This window comes from Hypanus sabinus, unplaced genomic scaffold (genome assembly GCF_030144855.1).
Source record: "Hypanus sabinus isolate sHypSab1 unplaced genomic scaffold, sHypSab1.hap1 scaffold_43, whole genome shotgun sequence".
NCBI lineage: Eukaryota > Metazoa > Chordata > Chondrichthyes > Myliobatiformes > Dasyatidae > Hypanus > Hypanus sabinus.
The window spans coordinates 1,898,535-1,917,071 of NW_026781307.1; the positions used below are offsets into that span (position 1 = coordinate 1,898,535).

The window sequence follows — 18,537 nt, forward strand, 5'->3', positions numbered from 1 at the left end:
CATCGAACAGTGGCCGGCCGTGAGACCCTGAGAGCGGGTCCTATTCCTGGAAGAACCGAAGTCAGAATGTAACTCTAGGTCAAGGTCTTCGAAAGCACCTTGTGAAGGGGAAAAAAGATATGAAATATAGAAATAGAGCTGTATCAGGAGTCGGAGTCTCCGATTAGCGCCATCTTAACTCTGCTCCGCCCCTCCGTTCACACTCCCCCCCCCCAGTACCATTTGATCTCCTGCCCCTGCTACACCAGGACGGGGTCAGTTTTGCAACAGAGCATAAAGAATACTAGAACAGTAGCGGCCCTTCGGCCCACCAGGTTGTGCCGCCTCTTGAACCGACTCCAACATCAGCCTATCCCTTCCTTCCCGAGTAGCCTCCCACAGCCACCTATGTACTCATATAAAAGCGTCTCAGAATGCCCGTAATGAATCTGCATCTACCACACGCCCGGCAGCGACTTCCACGCATCTACCTACCACCGTGTAAGAGAAAATAACCACCCTTATACTTTCCGTCTATCACCGTTGAATTGTTCCCACTGGTGCTCGACATGTCCGCCCTGGGAAACGGACCTTGGCTGTCTATTTGTATCATGCTTCGTAACTTCTTGACCACCTCCGTCAAGTCACCTCGCCCCCTTTCTTCTCTCCAAAGAAAAAAAGCCCACGCGGGATCCTCATCAGACGTGCTCTCTAATCCGGGCAGCATCCTGGCTAATCTGCCCTGCACCCACTCTGAAGCTGCCCCATCCTCTCTGCAATGAGGCGGCCTGCCTTGAACACGAGTCATCACTGAAGCATCCTGGCGCAAAATGATGTCACGCGAGCAAAGAACATAAACGGTCAGCAGTGCGAGAAATACTGCAACACACCCAGCATGGAAATGTTGTAAATTTTGTTAGTGGGGTGTAAACATGCGATATAAAGACAACTGCGCTTCCGGGAGTCGCACCTTTGACCTTCGGGTTGAAGGTCCCGATTCTACACCAGTGACTGCGCTCTCCAGGCTCCGCGTCGCGGCTACCTGAGCGCCCTCTGCTGCCTGAGTAAGTCCTCTACACCAGTGACTGCGCTCTCCAGGCTCCGCGTCGCGGCTACCAGAGCGCCCTCTGCTGCCTGAGTAAGTCCTCTACACCAGTGACTGCGCTCTCCAGGCTCCGCGTCGCGACTACCAGAGCGCCCTCTGCTGCCTGAGTAAGTCCTCTACACCAGTGACTGCGCTCTCCAGGCTCCGCGTCGCGGCTACCAGAGCGCCCTCTGCTGCCTGAGTAAGCCCTCTACACCAGTGATCGTCCATGTAATGAACTCGCTTCCCTGTCACAAAGACTGCAGTACAGTTAAAGAGAATCAGGGTTATCATCACGTGACGTGAAAAGTGATGCCGTGTGGCTACACTGCAGTGATAAAGATCACTATCTTACTAAAGCAGGTCGAGTATAATCGCTTGGACAGTGAGGCGTTTGGTCACGGGGAGAATATGACAGGCCAAACGTTATCTTCTGATCTTATTGAAGATCTTCGATTGTCTGATCTTAAGACCAGGGCCCCGAATGGCTGCTCAGATTATTGAAATAGGGAATACCTTTGGCATATGCTCCGCACTTACACTTGCGGCGAACCGGCAGGATAAAGTCAGCGCCCAAACAAGGACTTGAACCCTGGACCCTCAGATTAAAAGTCTGATGCTCTACCGACTGAGCTATCCGGGCTCGGTTTGAAACGCCGAGCCGACGGCGCCAATCGGAGCCGGGCCGGTGCACCCACCATCCTCCTACCGGCCGCGATCCACCTCAAGAATCAAGATCGCTCAGTGTCGTCCCCGGCGCACAAAGTCAAAGGCGAATGAAAAAGCTCATAATGCAGGTCGGATGCAGCTGCAGGAACGGAGTAAGATGGAGAACAAAGCACATTGATGCGAGTACGTGAGTTTAAACGGCGGGTTCTGCCGGCTGCGCAAGTCGTGGGAAGTTCGATCTTCAGCCCTGCCGAGCGGGTGGGGTTGAGATGCGAGCCCGAACACCCCCTTATCTGTCTGGGTGTCCTGTTACAAGTCAGTGCCACGAAAATAACGGGCAGTACACCGCACGCAATGAAACGACTTTGCTTTATAATTCTTAGTTTGACCGCAGAGTCAGTGAAGTAAAAAAAACAAGAAAAGGGCCCATTTTAATGAAACAGTCCCGTGTGCGCAAGGTGGAGCTCGCGGCTTTCCCTTCGCCGACCCTCCATCGAATTTCCCCCGGGCTTCGACAACTCCCGGCCCCTAGGGCTTCTCTCTCCATCTCCCCCCCCCCCACCACCACCTCCGGAACAAAAGACCCAGATCGCCTCGGTGTCAGGCACTCTTCCGTCGTCCACCGGAATCCGATGACGCGTCCACACCTTTAACGGTGAGATCTTTGATGACTATACAGTCCTATCCTGGACCCACAAGCTCTATTGTAGGTGGGACGTGTATATGTGGTAGTGATGGTGATCATGGCTGCATTTCTCCTGGCTCTCTTCTGCTCTCTTCTGGTTGTTCTTTCCATCTCCAGAATACAAACCCCATCCCTACACAGCTGTCGCCAAGTGTTACGGTCAGCAGCAACATCTTCCAGGTCCTCGGGTCTGATCTTGCACTTCCTTAAAACATTCTTCATCTGATCCTTATAGCGCCTCCTCGGCCCTCCAGCTGAGCGTCGACCATAATGTAGCTGGCCGTATAACACTCTGCAGGGTAGCCGACATGGGGGCATCCTTATCACATGCCCCAGCCACTGCAGCTGACGCTGGGTGATCACGGCCTCAGTACTTCTGCAGTTGTTCTTTACCATTATTTCAGTGTGAGGCACCCGCTCACGCCAGGTAATTCCCAGGATGCGCTGAAGGCAGCTTATGTGGAAGCGCTCCAGGGACTTGATGTGACGGCTGTAGGTTACCCAAGCTTCGTAGCCATAAAGGAGGGTGGTGACACCGACCGCCTGGTACACGGCGACCTTTGTGGAGGGGCGAAGGCTCCTGCTCTGAAAGACTCTACGCCGAAGTCTCCCAAGGGCAGCTGATGCCTGTTTAATGCGGCTCCGGATGTCGTTGTCAGGCACACAACGCGAAGACACGCACTCCTCCCATTGGACGGCCCCCGTTATCTCCAACCATGACCCAAACACCGCTTCGACAGAAAGACCATCACGCCGGCAGCGAAACCTTTCCCAGGGTGTCACACGATAACAAAACACGTTAAAACAAACACGATGACATGCACAGAGGCTGATTGCATGCGCGTACAGCGACGCCACGTACGGAGCTGTCAGCACAAATGGTGGCTCTGAAAGACAACGATGTAGCAGCGGTGGGCGCAGGTGCTGATCAGCCTCGCTGATGAGGGAACAGAACCGTTTCATCTTCGAGCGGCGGCCCCGGCGTGGTTGCTGCGCGACGCCGCCCACGATGGGGCAGACAGTTCATGAGCAGGGTTGGGGTGCCTGAGAACCCTTCCTGATGGTACTGGGCTTCCCCGGCACCTTTGCTGTGTGTATTTCCCTGTTACCCCTCCTGACTTGACTGACCGACCGAGTCGACTCCCAGGTCCGTTATCTCAGCTCACACCGGCGCAGAAAGTCACGAAAGGCTTCGCCAGGCTGAAGGACCCCGCTCCCACCCCGCTGCTGTCGGGCTATGAGAACGGGGACGCTGGTCGGAACAGCCTGCCTCGCCATGCCCTGACGGTCACCTGACGATATCCCTGCCCGGTACTTCCCCGGTAACTGCAACGCCGGTAATCTTGTTACCCAGGCCCATCATCCCCCGCCAGAGTCCTCTGCCCCGGGCCGGTCTGTCCCCAGGTGGACTCCCTCTCCCAGCGACGAGGCGCTCGGGGCTTCCGATGGCATTTCTGCCTTTTGCAGTTCTGGGATTTTACGGTATTGGGACTGCCAATCCCGTGCCCGAGCCCTGCTCCTTTCGCAGCCGGATTTGGGAGTGTCCACCGCGGGGATTTTAACGCAGTAATCTGCCATCTTTTACCATATTCGTCCTTGCTTCGGACCACCGTTCGGGTGACGTGCGGAATAATCTGCCTGAATGGCACTAAAAAAAAACAACAGGCTTTTCACTGCAGCTCGGCACGTGACTAATTGCCACTTGCCGGAGAGACAACGGGGTTACAAACTGCGCCACGATCTAACAAAGCCACGATGTAACAGAGCGCCAGCAAGCAAACTGCCCCGGTGTTAGAGATTCGGCAGCCGCTGGGAATCGCGAGCAACACCCACGAAATGCCGGAGGCACCCAGCAGGTCGGACAGCGTCGGTGGGAAGGAACAAGCAGTCGACGTTTCCGGCCGAGACCCTTCCCCGGGACTGCGAGGGGGGATGAAGCCGGAGGTCAGGAGTACTAGCTGGCGGGTGCTACGTCAAGCCAGGTGGGGAGGAAGTGGGGGGGATGGTAGGAGATTGGGGTGCGGGATTGAAGGGCGAAGCTGGTGGGGGGGGGGCGGGGCTGATAAAGTCATAGAGGTCTAGAAAAACACGGGCACAGAAACAGGCCCTTCGGCCCATCTAGTCGGTGCCAAACCATTCTAATTGCCTACTCCCGTAGATCTGCAGCCGGACCATAGCCCTCCACACCCCGACCATCCACGTACCTGCTCTTGAACGCCGAAATCGAGCCCGCATGCGCCACCTGTGCCGACAGCTCGTTCCACCCTCTCACGCAGAAGTTTCCCCTCTCCTTCCCATTGAGCGCTTCATCTTTCACTCTTGACCCATGACCTCCGGTGGAAATGGCCTGTCTAGGAGGGAGACAAGCAATTTATCTCATCTAGGAGGGTGAATCTCCTAGAGAAGGAGAAGAAGGAATCTGATAGGGGAGGAGGGTAGAGAGCTGCAGAAAGGGAAGGAGCCCCTTTCCTCTTCTCCCCCCCCCCACCTTTCCAGTCCCGGTGAAAGATTCTCGGGCCGAAATCTCGACTGCTCGTCCCTCTCCATCGATGCAACATGACCAGCTGAGTGCCTGCGGCTTCTCACCCAAACAGACGCGCCTGACTCAAGCACCGCTTCCTCGCTGGGGATGGAGAATGCAAGACGGAGGGGAAGCACTGGTTCGTGTCGGACACCAGAGGGCGCTGTGGAGGAGCTGCTTCTCCAGCGCCAGGAATGCCCAGCTGGCAGCTCTTGAGACTTTGGATCTGGCGGTCCTGGCTCAGCGTCCCCTTTCCGGCGTTGGCTTTAAAGGTCTCCAAAGGTTAATTGCATTGTCAAAGTGTATCTGTACAAAACAACACTGATATTGGTCTTCTCCAGTCAGCCATGAAACACACAACACACACAAAATATACATGTCTGGTTGAAAGAAAAGACATTAGCCCTCCCTCCACAACTGTAAAGAAAAAAGAAACAAAACTAACAAATTCCCACCCCCTCCTCGCGCACACAAACGCAACTAACACGGAGAACGGCAGCTGGAACATTAAACCCCAAATACCCCCAAGCCCACCCTCTGAAGAGCAGCGACATTAAAATCATACCCTCAACCCCAGCGGCAATGGCACCAAACCACCAACGCCCCCGCCCCGTTACATGCAAAACACACAGAGGAATCAATTAATGCGCCAGGCCCCACATTCCGAGATCCCCCCCCCCCCGCCCCGCAAGGGTTAAGATGTCGCACACCCGGAGCCCCGAACGCCCTTCGGAAACAAGGATGAAAATGCAGAGAACAATATAACGTATAGTCCTATAATCGCACCAATCTCACGAAAACTTTTTCCCCACGTAACCGAGGATCGCGTCCGCTCCAATTCATCCCTTTCGTGAGAGCGATTCCCGCGTTGCCGACCTGCGGCCTCCCGAACGCCGCCGACCCGCCTACCAACCGCCGTGCCCTCCTCGGTCAGCGACCGCCGACCTCCTCCGCAATCGCGCCGATTGTGCTTCAGCCTTCCCCGACGCTTCCAAACGGAGTCGGCCACTGCCCCCGCGGCCCGTCTCTGACCTGCTGCACAAGACAGCAGGCGCTGGCGGTCCACGCCGGGTCACAGGCCCCAGCAGCTCCCGAAGCACAACGAGGACAAGGGGGAGTAATTAAAGTGATTGGCTACCTGGAAGAAGTCGCCCGAGGATTGGTTGCTCGTCGGCGTCACCTTGACCGAACAATCTCGCAGGCTGACTCTCCATCGCGATATTTGTATCAAAGCCGTGAAATGACGTAAGTCCATGCTGAACACGTTTGTATTAATTCTCTCTTTTATTCTTTTCAACGTTCATTGATTGATTGATCGAGTCACATATAGTGGGTAATGGACCTCTCTGGCCCTTTGAGCCGCGCCGCCCAACAACCTACCAATCTAATCCTAGCGTAATCGCAGGACAGCTTACGATATCCATTTAATTTATCAATCGGTACGGCTTTAGACCGGAGGGCGGGGGGGGGGGGTAAAAAAGACGCGGTCACGGAGGAGGGCGGGGGGGGGGGGGGTAAAAAAGACGCGGTCACGGAGGAGGGCGCACAAAACACTTCCCGGTAGCGGCGGGAATCGAACCCGGCTCGCCGGCCGTTGTGCTAACCGCGAGGCTACCATTGCTCCCCGTGCTGAACTGGACTTTGCAGCCCCAGGACCTCTGAGCCGGTCTGCAAAAGCTCAGCGAGTCGGATGAACAGCCCGCGCCCGCACGCAGATCTGAGGCGGCGCGGCGGGGTCAGAGAGACTCGGGTTCAATGATCGCATGCGCGCCGAGACTTGCAGCGAAATACGGCACGGTCTGTGGAGGGGCGGCTGGTTTCCGTGACCCGCCGAGCTGAGCCTGCAGTCCTCTGCGGGTAAGACCCCTTGTGTGATGGACTGGTGATTTTTGTTCTTTTAAAAACTCGGTCACTGCTTCCATTAAAAACGCCACAGCCTGCTTCTGGCCGGCGGCATGCAATCCTTTCTGGAAGAAGAAAGTAGACCGCTCCACACATCAAGTCTGTAATTGGCCCCTTTCATCTTCAACGCAAACTCTCAGCATGCGACGAAAGACGCGTGCTTGAGGTGTGGACTTACAAGCATTTCGGGGGGTGGGTGAGGACTGCAAATGGGATGATGGGGAGTCATGCTCTGAGGTAACGACAGACCCCACGGAAACACCAAGCTGACGCACGACTGGCGGCGCTACCCAGGCCCTGGGCAATATTGACCCAGAGCGCCCTCCAGAGGCTGACCTTGAACCAGCGTCTGAGCCGGAACTTGAACCCCAGACCTCTACCGACTGGGCTATATCCGATTTATAGTTCACCATCTGCCCAGGGCGATCGCTGCTTTCTCACTCACCGCTCGTGAGCTGTGTGTGGTACATTCATTTATTGTTCCAAGACCCGGTGAGAGAAAAAAAAACGTTTCTTATTGAGAGCGGAGAGCAGAATATGTTGTCGCAGTTACAGCGAAAGCCCAGTGCAGCTAGACTGGAAGATGCAGGATCATCGCGAGGTAGACGGTGAGGTCAACAGTCCATCCGAACTGACTGGGCATTATTTAGCAGTCTTTTAACAGCGGAATAGAAACTATCTTTCATTCTGTTGGTACGTTCTTCAAGCCTTATACATACAGCGCGGTGGGTGTGGGAGAGAACATGGTGGGAGGGATTTTTTTTGTACAGGTTGCTTTAACAAGAGTGGAAGGGAGTGCTGGAGTGATTTTTTTGGGGGGTTAGGTCACTTACATATAAGCAAATGGCTTTGGCTGTCAGTCTTCTGTCCCTTGAGAATGTACCTTCCTGAAAGCTGTGTGTCCCAGTCCAGCCGATGCTGGCGCCTGTGGGGTTGAAGCGAGTCATGAACAGATTAGATATGGCGAAGTTATTTCCCATGGTAGGGGATTCTAGGACAAGAGGGCACGGCTTCAGGATTGAAGGACGCCCTTTTAGAACGGAGATGCGGAGAAACTTTCCAATCCTTGGGAACCTCTCCCGTCCCCATTGATGATGCGGAGATCATCGCCAGAGGCTCAGCGCGATCGCATCCCTCGCCTCCCACAGTAGCCTGGGGTAGAGCTCGTCCAGTCCCGGTGACTTATCCAACTCGACGCTTTACAAAAGCTCCAACACATCCTCTTTCTTAATATCTACATGCTTAAGTTTTTCAGCCTACTGTAAGTCATCCCTGCAGTCACTAAGATCCTTGTCCGTAGTGAACGCTGAAGCAAAGTATTCATTAAGTGCCTCTGCTATCTCCTCCAGTTCCATACACACGCTGAGTTTACTTTCGCCTCACTATAGGAAAGACGTGGAAACCTTAGAAAGGGTGCAGAGGAGATTTACCAGGATGCTGCCTGGTTTAGTGAGCATGGATTGCGATCAGAGATTAAGGGAGCTGGGGCTTTACTCTTTGGAGAGAAGGAGGATGAGAGGAGACATGATAGAGGTGTACAAGATATTAAGAGGAATTGACAGAGTGGACAGCCAGCGCCTCTTCCCCAGGGCACCACTGCTCAGTACAAGAGGACATGGCTTTAAGGTGAGGGGAGGGAAGTTCAAGGGGGATATTAGAGGAAGGTTTTTCACTCAGAGAGTGGTAGGTGCGTGGAATGCACTGCCTGAGTCTGTGGTGGAGTCAGATACACTAGTGAAGTTTAAGAGACTACTAGACAGGTATATGGAGGAATTTAAGGTGGGGGGGGGGGTTATATGGAAGGCAGGGTTTAAGGGTCGGCACAATATGGTGGGCCGAAGGGCCTGTACTGTGCTGTATTGCTCTATGAACTATGTAATTACTCTTTCCCGTGCACTTCCCTAGCCACAGGAGGATCGGGAGAAATTGTCGGTGATATTTACAGCTGGGGACTTGTGGCATCTCCACGTGAAGACCACAGCTGCAGGCCCTCGAAGTCAATAACCGGCTCCTTCGTCCGGCTGACACCGACGGGGCAACGTCCGAACGACTCTCTTTCCCTTTGGGACCGCTCGACAGGACGGTCACTGGCTGTCGAGATTTCACAAAGCGCCCTGTGTGTCCTTCCCGGCCGCCAGGCACGGATTTGAAATCTTCGGGCGTTAATCCAAGTGGGTGCGTTGTGAATTCAGCGCCTGAAAAGGAACTTGGATTCCGGACCCTCAGATTGAAAGTTTGAAGCTCTGCAGACTGAGGTACCCATGTTCCGGGTCACCGGCTGCCAACGCGCCCTCGACGGCCTGACCGAACCCCGCCACCCCCGACCCCGAAACAGCGGGCGTGTTATTCTTGTGTGGCATCTGCCGTGTTGGTTCATTGTTAACACATTACAGTGAAAAACATGGCTTGCATGCCCGTGCACTGCGTGACCGCGTTATGCACTGAACTGTCTGAAGGTCGGAAGAGGGTCCGATCAGCGGATGGGTCTGTCCCTGCGCTCTCTCATTCTCCAACGGCGGTAAGGACCCAGCACAACACTACCGGGAGAGTCTGTTGGGTGACGTCACAGCGTGTCAGGAAGGAGCTGCTGACCGGCTTCCGGAAACAGGGAGCAGGACGCGCCGCTGTCTCTGTTAATGCACTGAGGTCGAAATTTCCTTTATTTCATTTTTCTTTATTTCTTAATCGACACACCGCGGGGATTAGACTCTACCGGTCCTTTGAGCGCCTCTGCCTCAGCAAGCTATAACATCACCGATCGAACGGACCAGGTAACGAGGAAAGCGGGGCACTCGGGGAAAACGCACTAATTCAACGGGGTCGACGTACGGACGCTTTACGGAGGACGCCGGATTGAACTTTGAACTCCCTCCCCCCACCACAAGCTGCAAAGCGTCGCGCTTTTGGCTCCGAGGTGCCTAAACTGCCGAAATTTACTTCGAACTGTATATCCTCATACCCAAGTTTAGTTTGACTCTTGATGCTTCGCCCGAACAGGGACTTGAACCCTGGACCCTCAGATTAAGAGTCTGACGCTCTACCGACTGAGCTATCCGGGCTCTATCTGTAGGTTGGCTGAAATTTCCCGGAAGGGAATAGCAACACGCTCAAGATGCCGGGGGAAGTCGTCAGGCCAGGCAGTAGGACTGGAGAGGAAGGGGAGAATTCAGGAAAAGAATGTGAGGGGAAGGAAGTGGTTCAAGTTGGCAGGTGAGATGTGAAACCGGGAGAGTGGGAGTGCGCTCAGGGAACGAGGAACAGCTGTAATCTACGGGCGTCGAACTGAACAAAGGCTCCATATCGACAACACTCCGATCTATCACCCGGGATGTCTCCTTCGTTGAGCCTGCAGTAGAATCAGATTCCGGTTTCTTATCAGTGTTTTATCTGAGAAACCGCATCAGGAACTGAACTCGGTTGTCAGAGGGTATTGGTCAGAGGGCACACGGCTTTGGCAGCATTTGATAGGTAATGGGAATTTGTCCCCCATTACCACCTCCCGTCTGTAACAACCCTAAGGAACCACAATCCGACCAAAAAAAAAAGGCACAAAAAGAGAACAGTTGGTATTTATTGGTCAAAGTTTCCAGAGTGGCTGCAAATTGGCGGCGATTAAGGTTTTGCTGTGGTTGGAGAAGACAATAGTTGAAGGGAGTTTGCGGCCCTTGGACACCGCAACGTGGGGCTTGATGTTTCTCCACCTCCTGCCGGAAGAGGGCGTGCCCCCTATGCTGGTGTCGTCTGATGTTGGATGCTGCCTGTCGGCAATCATCCACCATGGAGGCCCCTTTCCTCACGCACCCACCACCAGGAACGAGAGACGCCGGACTTAGCCCCCACTCTGCCACTCATCCATCAGGCGCTTGAAGAAGAAGGGACCGCTTCCTCATCTTCACTCACCCCACGGCAACGGAACCGCTCACATAGCCATCGGCCTCACGTTTTGCAGCTCGCAATCACGGTACTTCTTGCTTATCTACTCGAGTGTTAATCTTTCCTCCTTTCTTGTAAGTGGCGGTTTGTTGCGTCTTGTAGATGGCCTGCCCGTCTTTGTTGTCTGCGGATTTTCATTGATTCTTTTGGGTTCCGCCGTCGTTGCGGTGAAGGCTGAGAGGAAAGCGAGCCCCAGGTTCATCTATGTACTTCGATAGTGAAGTAGGCGGAGGCGGAGTCACGACGGCGCCAAACTGCGGCTCCTTCCTGTCCATCTGCAAAGCAGCTCAATCTCTGCCTGTGATCTCTCACCTTTCCCTTTGCAGGGTGGATGGCGTCCTGCTGCAGTTGCACACAGGCCTCGGTTGTCGGTGGTGCTGGGACCCGCTCCGGTGGGGCGGGGAGGGTGCGGGTGGCGGCGCGGTTCAACATCAGAAGGGCGCGCCTTCGGGGTTTCGCGGCTCTGCGGTCGGGCTCACTGCAGGCCGGTGCCGCCGACCGAAGCGTCGCGGGGAGCGAACGCAGCTTCGGGAACAGCGGAGTCGTGATTGAAGTTTCGCCGGCCGCTCGAGCAGATAATGTTCGAAGGGGTTTTCTTTTTTTTTGGACCGTGGAGTGAAGCATCATATATCGCCAACTCCTACGAGGGAGGAGATAGCAGCCAGATGAGGATAGTGGAAGATGTTTGATGGCAGATGTTGAATTTGGAGACAAGCCGCCATCACCATGGACCTCGAGCACCCCAGGCCATGACCTGTTCTCGCTGCCGTCGTCAGGGCAGAGATGAAGGAGCGTCAGGTCAGACAATGCCAGCTTCAGATGCGGTTAATCCGATCAACTATGAGGTACTTCTGCCAGAGCGGATACTTTCCACTGGGATACCTGAACTTGTATGCCCTTTCAACTTTGAAGTAGCGCTTTTGACCTCGTTGGGAGTTGGTGGGTCATCCGGCTGAAGACCGAGGTCATGCTGGGGCTTCTTTTCAATGGAAGCTTCTTGTAACTGACGGTGATCTCCGAAAGGTCTCTCGTCGTGGTCTGTCCATATGACTTGGACAACAATTCTATTCTGAACTTTGATCGAATTTGAACTTTGAACTTCTGTCCTTCCGTTGCTGGGGAATGACGTGCCTGCGATATAACGGGCTGAGTCCACCGCACGTTCACATTTCCTTACCAGGAATATTCAGGATACTCTGAAGAGTACATCTATAGAAGGTTCTTTTTGGAGAACTCGGTGACAATAAAATCACCTTTGCTTCCTAAGAAAGCAAAGATGCTGGGTTTATTCCCCTCTGTGCTGGGTCCAGGACAGGTACCAGTATGTCCAAGAAAATTGATTCCCACTTCGATCGCGTAATTTCAATAATGAGAGAGGCCTTGGGTCGGCAGTGCGGATTGTTAAAATGTAACATTAGCGCCCGAACAGGGACTTGAACCCTGGACCCTCAGATTAAAAGTCTGATGCTCTACCGACTGAGCTATCCGGGCCCTTAGTCATTATGCACTGCGCAGCTCCACCAGGCTGCTGATGTTAGGTGTTCATTGATTCATTGATTTCTGAGAATAAAATCAAGCCTATGAGGTGTTATGTAGTTAAACCATTTTTCCCAGTATAAAACAAATTGTTCCAACTTATGATTAACAGATGCTTCTATCTTCTCCATTTTGTAAATGTCCGTTGTAATTTCCATCCATGCATTTAAAGTTGGGCTCTCCTGTGACAGCAATTTCCTAGTAAGAGTCTTTTTACCAGCCACCAGCAGTATATTAATGAATATTTATCTATTTTCAACCATTCTTGAGGTATATATCCAAAATATATGGTCTTACTCTCTAGGAGTATTTCACATTTAAAGATGTCTTGTAGAGCGTTGTGTATCTCCCTCCAATAGCCTTTGGTAACGGGGCAATCCCAGAAAGTATGATACTGGTTTGCATTTTGATTTTCACAATTTCTCCAGCAAACAGGGACCTTAGCATCTAATAGGATTTCTGAGAGGGTGTAATAAGATATCTTATCAAGTTTTTCCACCCGAACTCCCTCCATTTCTGTGAACTGGTACACTTCCATTGATATCTCCATATTGTTGTCCATTCTTCCTCAGAAATAGTCATCCCTCCTTCGATCTCGCATTTTGTTTTGATGTATGAAGTCGAATCTGGTTGAAGATTTGACAAACCCTTATACATGCTTGAATTGGTTCTACTACCGTTATCTGAATTATATACCTTTCTAAATCGCTCTATTGTTATGAGTGCTGAACAGACCTGATGGAAATGGGGTGCAGAGTTAGCCATTCTCCCCCCCCCCCCTTGAGAACTATGAGTTAAAACTATTGCTATGCTGCTAACGAGAGAGAGAAATGAAGCACAGAGGCAGGGACATCTGCTACGGATACGAAAGAGAGACAGTTGATTTATGTATTATGGCTTCTTCCTGGATTGTTTACCTTTCGCTACAAGGACGTTAGTTGTTCGTTAACATTCCTAAGGAGACAGCAGGAGTGGCCTGATTTGATGGACATGGTCATTTTGAGCTGATGGAGGGCTGATACCCCGTCAGTGGGGATAAAAGACAGGTGTGGGGAGACACCCCTCAGACACACCAGTGGACACTGACCAAGTGTTGTGCACCCACAGGAAGGTGGGGGCTTCGAGGACCGAATCAGGAGATCGGTCAACAAAGCTCACAGTGTGACGGCAGGGCCGGTGGGGACTTGTGTGTGTGTCCACTCACGTCAGAGTGACGAGTCCACCACAGAAGAACGGTCTGGCCGAGAACGGAGGGTCATAACCGAATGACCACAACGGTACAACGGAATCAGAATACAACAGAAGGTTTGCTTGCTGCAGCTGCTCAATCTCTCTCTCTCTCTCTCTCTCTCTCTCTCTCCAACAACTTACAATACAGCAACCGCAACTTGCTCAGCACACATGAACTGAACCTAACTCTATATCCTCTTATGACAATTCATTTCCCCCTAGACATTGATAGATCGTGCTTATTATTGTTTATTATTATTCCTACACCTAGGTTTATTATTGCTAACTTGTTTTATATGTATATTTGCATTTTTGATATTGTGTTTCTTAGTTTACTAATAAACACCTTTAGTTTTCGGTGCCACCAAACTCCAACGGATTCTTCTATTTCTGCTGGTCTGTTTACCCAGTTACGAGGTACGTCATCAAATTGGGGGCTCGTCCGGGATCGATGACAAAATTTGAGCCCGGTGAATCCCGATAGAAGTCCTTTATCTGATATGGTTGTGCGGATAATCAGACGGGAAACCAGAACAGATGGGAATAGACAAATTTTTAAAGAACCAACTACAGGGGGCATTAGAGGATGTCAGAAATGTGGAATTGTTGAGTATTGCGAGACAATTGAATCTCTCGGCGGTGAAACCGGCGATGAGAAAGTTGGAGATACAGAGGGCGATAGCTGTATATTATGTATCCCAAGGTTTTTTTCCCGTCGGGGGCATTAGAACTGTATCCTGAGAGGAAACCAACCGAGTGTGAGCTTCAGTTACAGTTGGAAAAATTAATGTTGGCTGAGGAGGAGAAGTAGCGGTAACATTAACTCCGGATCAGGCAGCTGGAGGCAGAGAGAGAGAGAGAGAGAGAGAGAGAGAGAGAGAGAGAGAGAGAGAGAGAGAGAGGGAGAGAGGGGGAGGGAGAGAGAGAGGGAGAGAGAGAGAGAGAGAGAGAGAGGGAGAGAGGGAGAGAGGGAGAGAGAGGGAGAGAGAGAGAGAGAGAGAGAGAGAGGGAGAGAGAGAGGGAGGGAGAGATAGAGAGAGAGAGAGAGAGAGGGAGAGAGGGAGAGAGGGAGAGAGAGGGAGAGAGAGAGAGAGAGAAGGCTGAAACGGAGAAAGAAGAAGCTGAAAGGCAGAGGAAGGAAAGGGAGAAAGGTTAAAGGCACAGCAGGGAGGAGGCCAGGCAGCCGATCCAAATCAGGATTGGTCAGGAGATTAAGTTGGTGCCTCCATTTGAGGAGATGGATGTCGATAGGTACTTCCTCCATTTGGAGAAAGTGATTTTGAATCAGAACTGGCCTAAGGAGAAATGGGCTGTTCTGTTGCAGAGTGTACTTAGGGGGAAGGCTCAGCAAGCGTATTCGGCATTGGCTATGGATGTCTAAAGATTATAATGAAGTAAAATAAAGTAAAGTAATGCTGTACTATGGAGTTATGAATTGGTTGCAGAGGCATACCGGCAGAAATTCCGGAATTTGAGGAAGCCGTGGGACCGCCCATATTTAGAGTTTGCCCGTGAGATGCAAATGTATTGGGATCAGTGGTGCGCCTCAGAAGGGGTCAATGGAAATTCTGATAGGCTTCAACAGCTGATGCTTATTGAGCAATTTAAAAGAGGTGTCCCAGAAGGTATGAAGACGCATTTGGACGAGAAGGAGACAGAGACTCTATCTGAGAATGCCAAGTTAGCAGACGAGTATGCCTTAACCCACAAGATAAAGTTTCCCCCAAATAAGAGCTACCAGAGGGGTAGCAGTGACGGTAGAAAAAGCTCACCGGCTAAATCTGAGATACCAGGGACTACCGGAAAAGGCAGGGAGGAGGAAAAGCAGGTTGGCAAGAAGGTTCCCAGCTTTATAATTGTGGGAAAGCGGACCACATAGCATCTAAGTGCTTTGCTCCAAAGAAGGAGACAGGAAAGGGAAAGACGGCAACTCCGACAGGTTGCATTGAACCGGTCAGCAGACCGATGAGGAAGGCGAAGGTAGATAGAGCCCAAGAGGGGCGTGAGAGGCTTATTTCGGAAGGGACGGTGGCTGTGAAGGAAGGAGCAACCCCGGTTTCCGTGCGGATCTGGAGAGATACTGCAGACGTGTATTCAGCAGTGAAGCTGACAAGCAAGCCCGTGAGTGCTGAGGACCCGCCCAGAGAATCCAAGATTTATCCCGCATGCGCAATAACTCGCAGCATGTCTAGAAAGGCGGCTGAGACAGGAACCAGTTTAAATGAGTCCAGTGTTGATTTAGCCGAGACGTTTTTACCGACCTTGTATCAAAAGCGGTTACCGGATGAGGAGAAACAGGATAGTGGGGCTAAGGAGAGTAAGGTAGACGAAGCAGATTTAGTGTTGTCAAGGAACGGAATTTTGAGTCTTGCCCATAAGATACTTGGGAGTCAGGAAGGAGGTTATGGAGGCACAGAGCCAAGATGAGAAACAGATGTGGCAGCTAGAAGGTCCAGGGGTGGACACGGATGAGGTATCAAGCTTGACAGAGCTTTTTGCAGTTGAAGAATTTACGTGTGTTCCCAATGATGTGAGGGCAGTCCTAGATGAAAAGGATGCCGCTACCTGGAGGGAGTCTGCTGGGTTAGCAGACGAGGTTGTTTTAACCGGCAAGGTTGAGTTTACTCCGGAGGGGAGTTGTCCAGAGAGTAACTGGGAGGATCAGGGGAACTTGGAATTTGAAATGGTGACTGGTATTGAAAGCCTAGGAGAGGCCGATGTCCCGTTTGCCTGTGTTCAGGGTGTGAAGGATGTGGAGGCACAGGGTACTTGTGTGGAGACTCAGGAAAAGTCTGAGGGGTCTGACTTAGTTGAAAAGGAATGCAGTCCTTTTGGGTCAGATGGACTTGTTTCAGTGAAGAAAGGGTTAACCTTGGCACCGGTAGAAAGTGAGAATTCTCAGTCACTTGTGTTAAAAGTTAATGATGAGATGAAAGCCGGTGATGTGAATATTATTGAAGGAAAAGGAAAAGTATTGTTCTTAAACTTTTGAATAAGGAAAATTTAAAGTCTGGATTGATTTTAGATGCCTTGGCCATGCTGAAGGAGCAATGGTTTGTTAACAAGGTGCCTGCGAGTCAATTACAGTTTGTTTTGGAATTTAAGGATAACCAACTTGGTGGCGTTGTTCAAGGATGTGATTTGGAGAGGTAGAACCTGAAGTGTTGTTTTGACCGAGAGGGATCACCTGCAGGTGTTAGACTGGAAACTAGCAGAATTAAAGATCCTGAAGATAAAATTAATGACCTGCTTAAAATTAGTGAGTGGTTTGGAAGTTCAGCAAATGGGCTGAGTTTGGAAAACATTGGTGATGAGCTAGCCCCTGTGAAAGGAGTCTGTGAAGGTCTATTCCACACTGGCGAGCAAGCTAACCACGCGAGAGTTAAATGGTAAGGGACAAAGGTTGACCAAATACCACTTAGAATAACAGGATCTGATTTTGCGGGAATTTGACGTTTTTCTCGGCAAAGCATGTGAATTATAAAGGCGATATCATAGTAGATTGACAGAATGTTAAGTTTAAAAGTGAAATAGAGATTAGTATTTGCACAAACTTCTGTAATGTACCACAGTATAATCACACATGTATTGGTTCACATTTTGAAATATACACCTAAGCTAAGATCACAACCCCTTGGTATTTTTGGCTAACATGAAGAATAAAAATAGACGTTATTAAGTTGGAGTCTGTTGTTACAAGAATTCGATATTAAAATGCAACATGTAAAAGGGAGTGACAGTGTCATTGCTGATTGTTTATCCAGGTGTTAATTTGAAATTATATCTGCATTATTCTTATAGTTAAAAGACCACTTCTGTATTATATTAGATTCTGTAGTGTGCTTTACTAGTTAATTTTCACCCTGGTGAAAATTCCTTGATGGATGGGGGTGTTATGAGTGCTGAACAGACCTGATGGAAATGGGGTGCAGAGTAAACCATTCCCCACCCTCCTTGAGAACTATGAACTAAAGCTATTGCTATGCTGCTAATGAGCGAGAGAGATGAAACACAGAGGCAGGGACATCTGCTACGGATACGAGAGAGAGACAGTTGATTTATGTATTATGGCCTCTTCCTGGATTGTTTACCTTTCGCTACAAGGACGTTACTTTGCTCGTTAACATTCCTAATGAGACAGCAGGAGTGGCCTGATTTGATGGACATGGTCATTTTGAGCTGAGGGATGGTTGATACCCCGTCAATGGGGATAAAAGGCAGTTGTGGGGAGACACCCCTCAGACACACCAGTGGACACTGACCGAGTGTTGGGCACCCACAGGAAGGTGGGGGCTTCGAGGACCGAATCAGGAGATCGGTCACAAAGCTGACAGTGTGACGGCCGGGCCGGTGGGGACTTGTGTGTGTGTCCACTCATGCCAGAGTGACGAGTCACCACAGAAGAACGGTCTGGCCGAGAACGGAGGGTCATAACCGAATGACCACAACGGTACGACGGAATCAGAATAAAACAGAAGGTTTGCTGGCTGCAACTGCTCAATCTCTCTCTCTCTCTCTCTCTCTCTCCTCTCTCTCTCTCTCTCTCTCTCTTCTCTCTCTCTCTCTCTCTCTCTCTCTCGCTCGCTCGCTCTCTCTCTCTCTCTCTCTCTCTCGCTCTCTCTCTCTCTCTCTCTCTCTCTTCTCCAACAAACTACAATACAACAACCACATCTACCGCAGCACACGTGAACTGAACTGAACTCTATATTCCCTTATGACAATTCATTTACCCCTCGACGTTGATAGAGCTTGTTTATTATTGTTGATTATTATTCCTACACTTCTATGTTTATTATCGCTAACCTGTTTTATATGCATATTTGTATTATTGATACTGTTTTGCTTATTTTACTAATAAACACCTTTAGTTCTCGGTACCTCCAGACTCCAACGGATTCCTTTATTTCTGGGGGTCTGTTAACCCAGCCGTAACACTATCAAACATGTTCTTGCCTTGGTTACATTTTTAACGGTCCTATTAACATATTCCTCGAACTT

At 51.0% G+C, this 18,537-nt stretch overlaps 3 non-coding genes across 3 annotated transcripts; all 3 read right to left on the reverse strand.

Moving 5' to 3' along the window:
* Positions 1–1,633: 1,633 nt before the first annotated feature.
* Positions 1,634–1,706, reverse strand: trnak-uuu (transfer RNA lysine (anticodon UUU)). Its single transcript has one exon. It is a non-coding gene; the product is annotated as a tRNA-Lys (tRNA).
* An 8,120-nt stretch (positions 1,707–9,826) lies between these two features.
* Positions 9,827–9,899, reverse strand: trnak-cuu (transfer RNA lysine (anticodon CUU)). The gene has a single exon. It is a non-coding gene; the product is annotated as a tRNA-Lys (tRNA).
* Positions 9,900–12,191: 2,292 nt separating this feature from the next.
* On the reverse strand, positions 12,192–12,264 carry trnak-uuu (transfer RNA lysine (anticodon UUU)). Its single transcript has one exon. It is a non-coding gene; the product is annotated as a tRNA-Lys (tRNA).
* Positions 12,265–18,537: the final 6,273 nt, after the last annotated feature.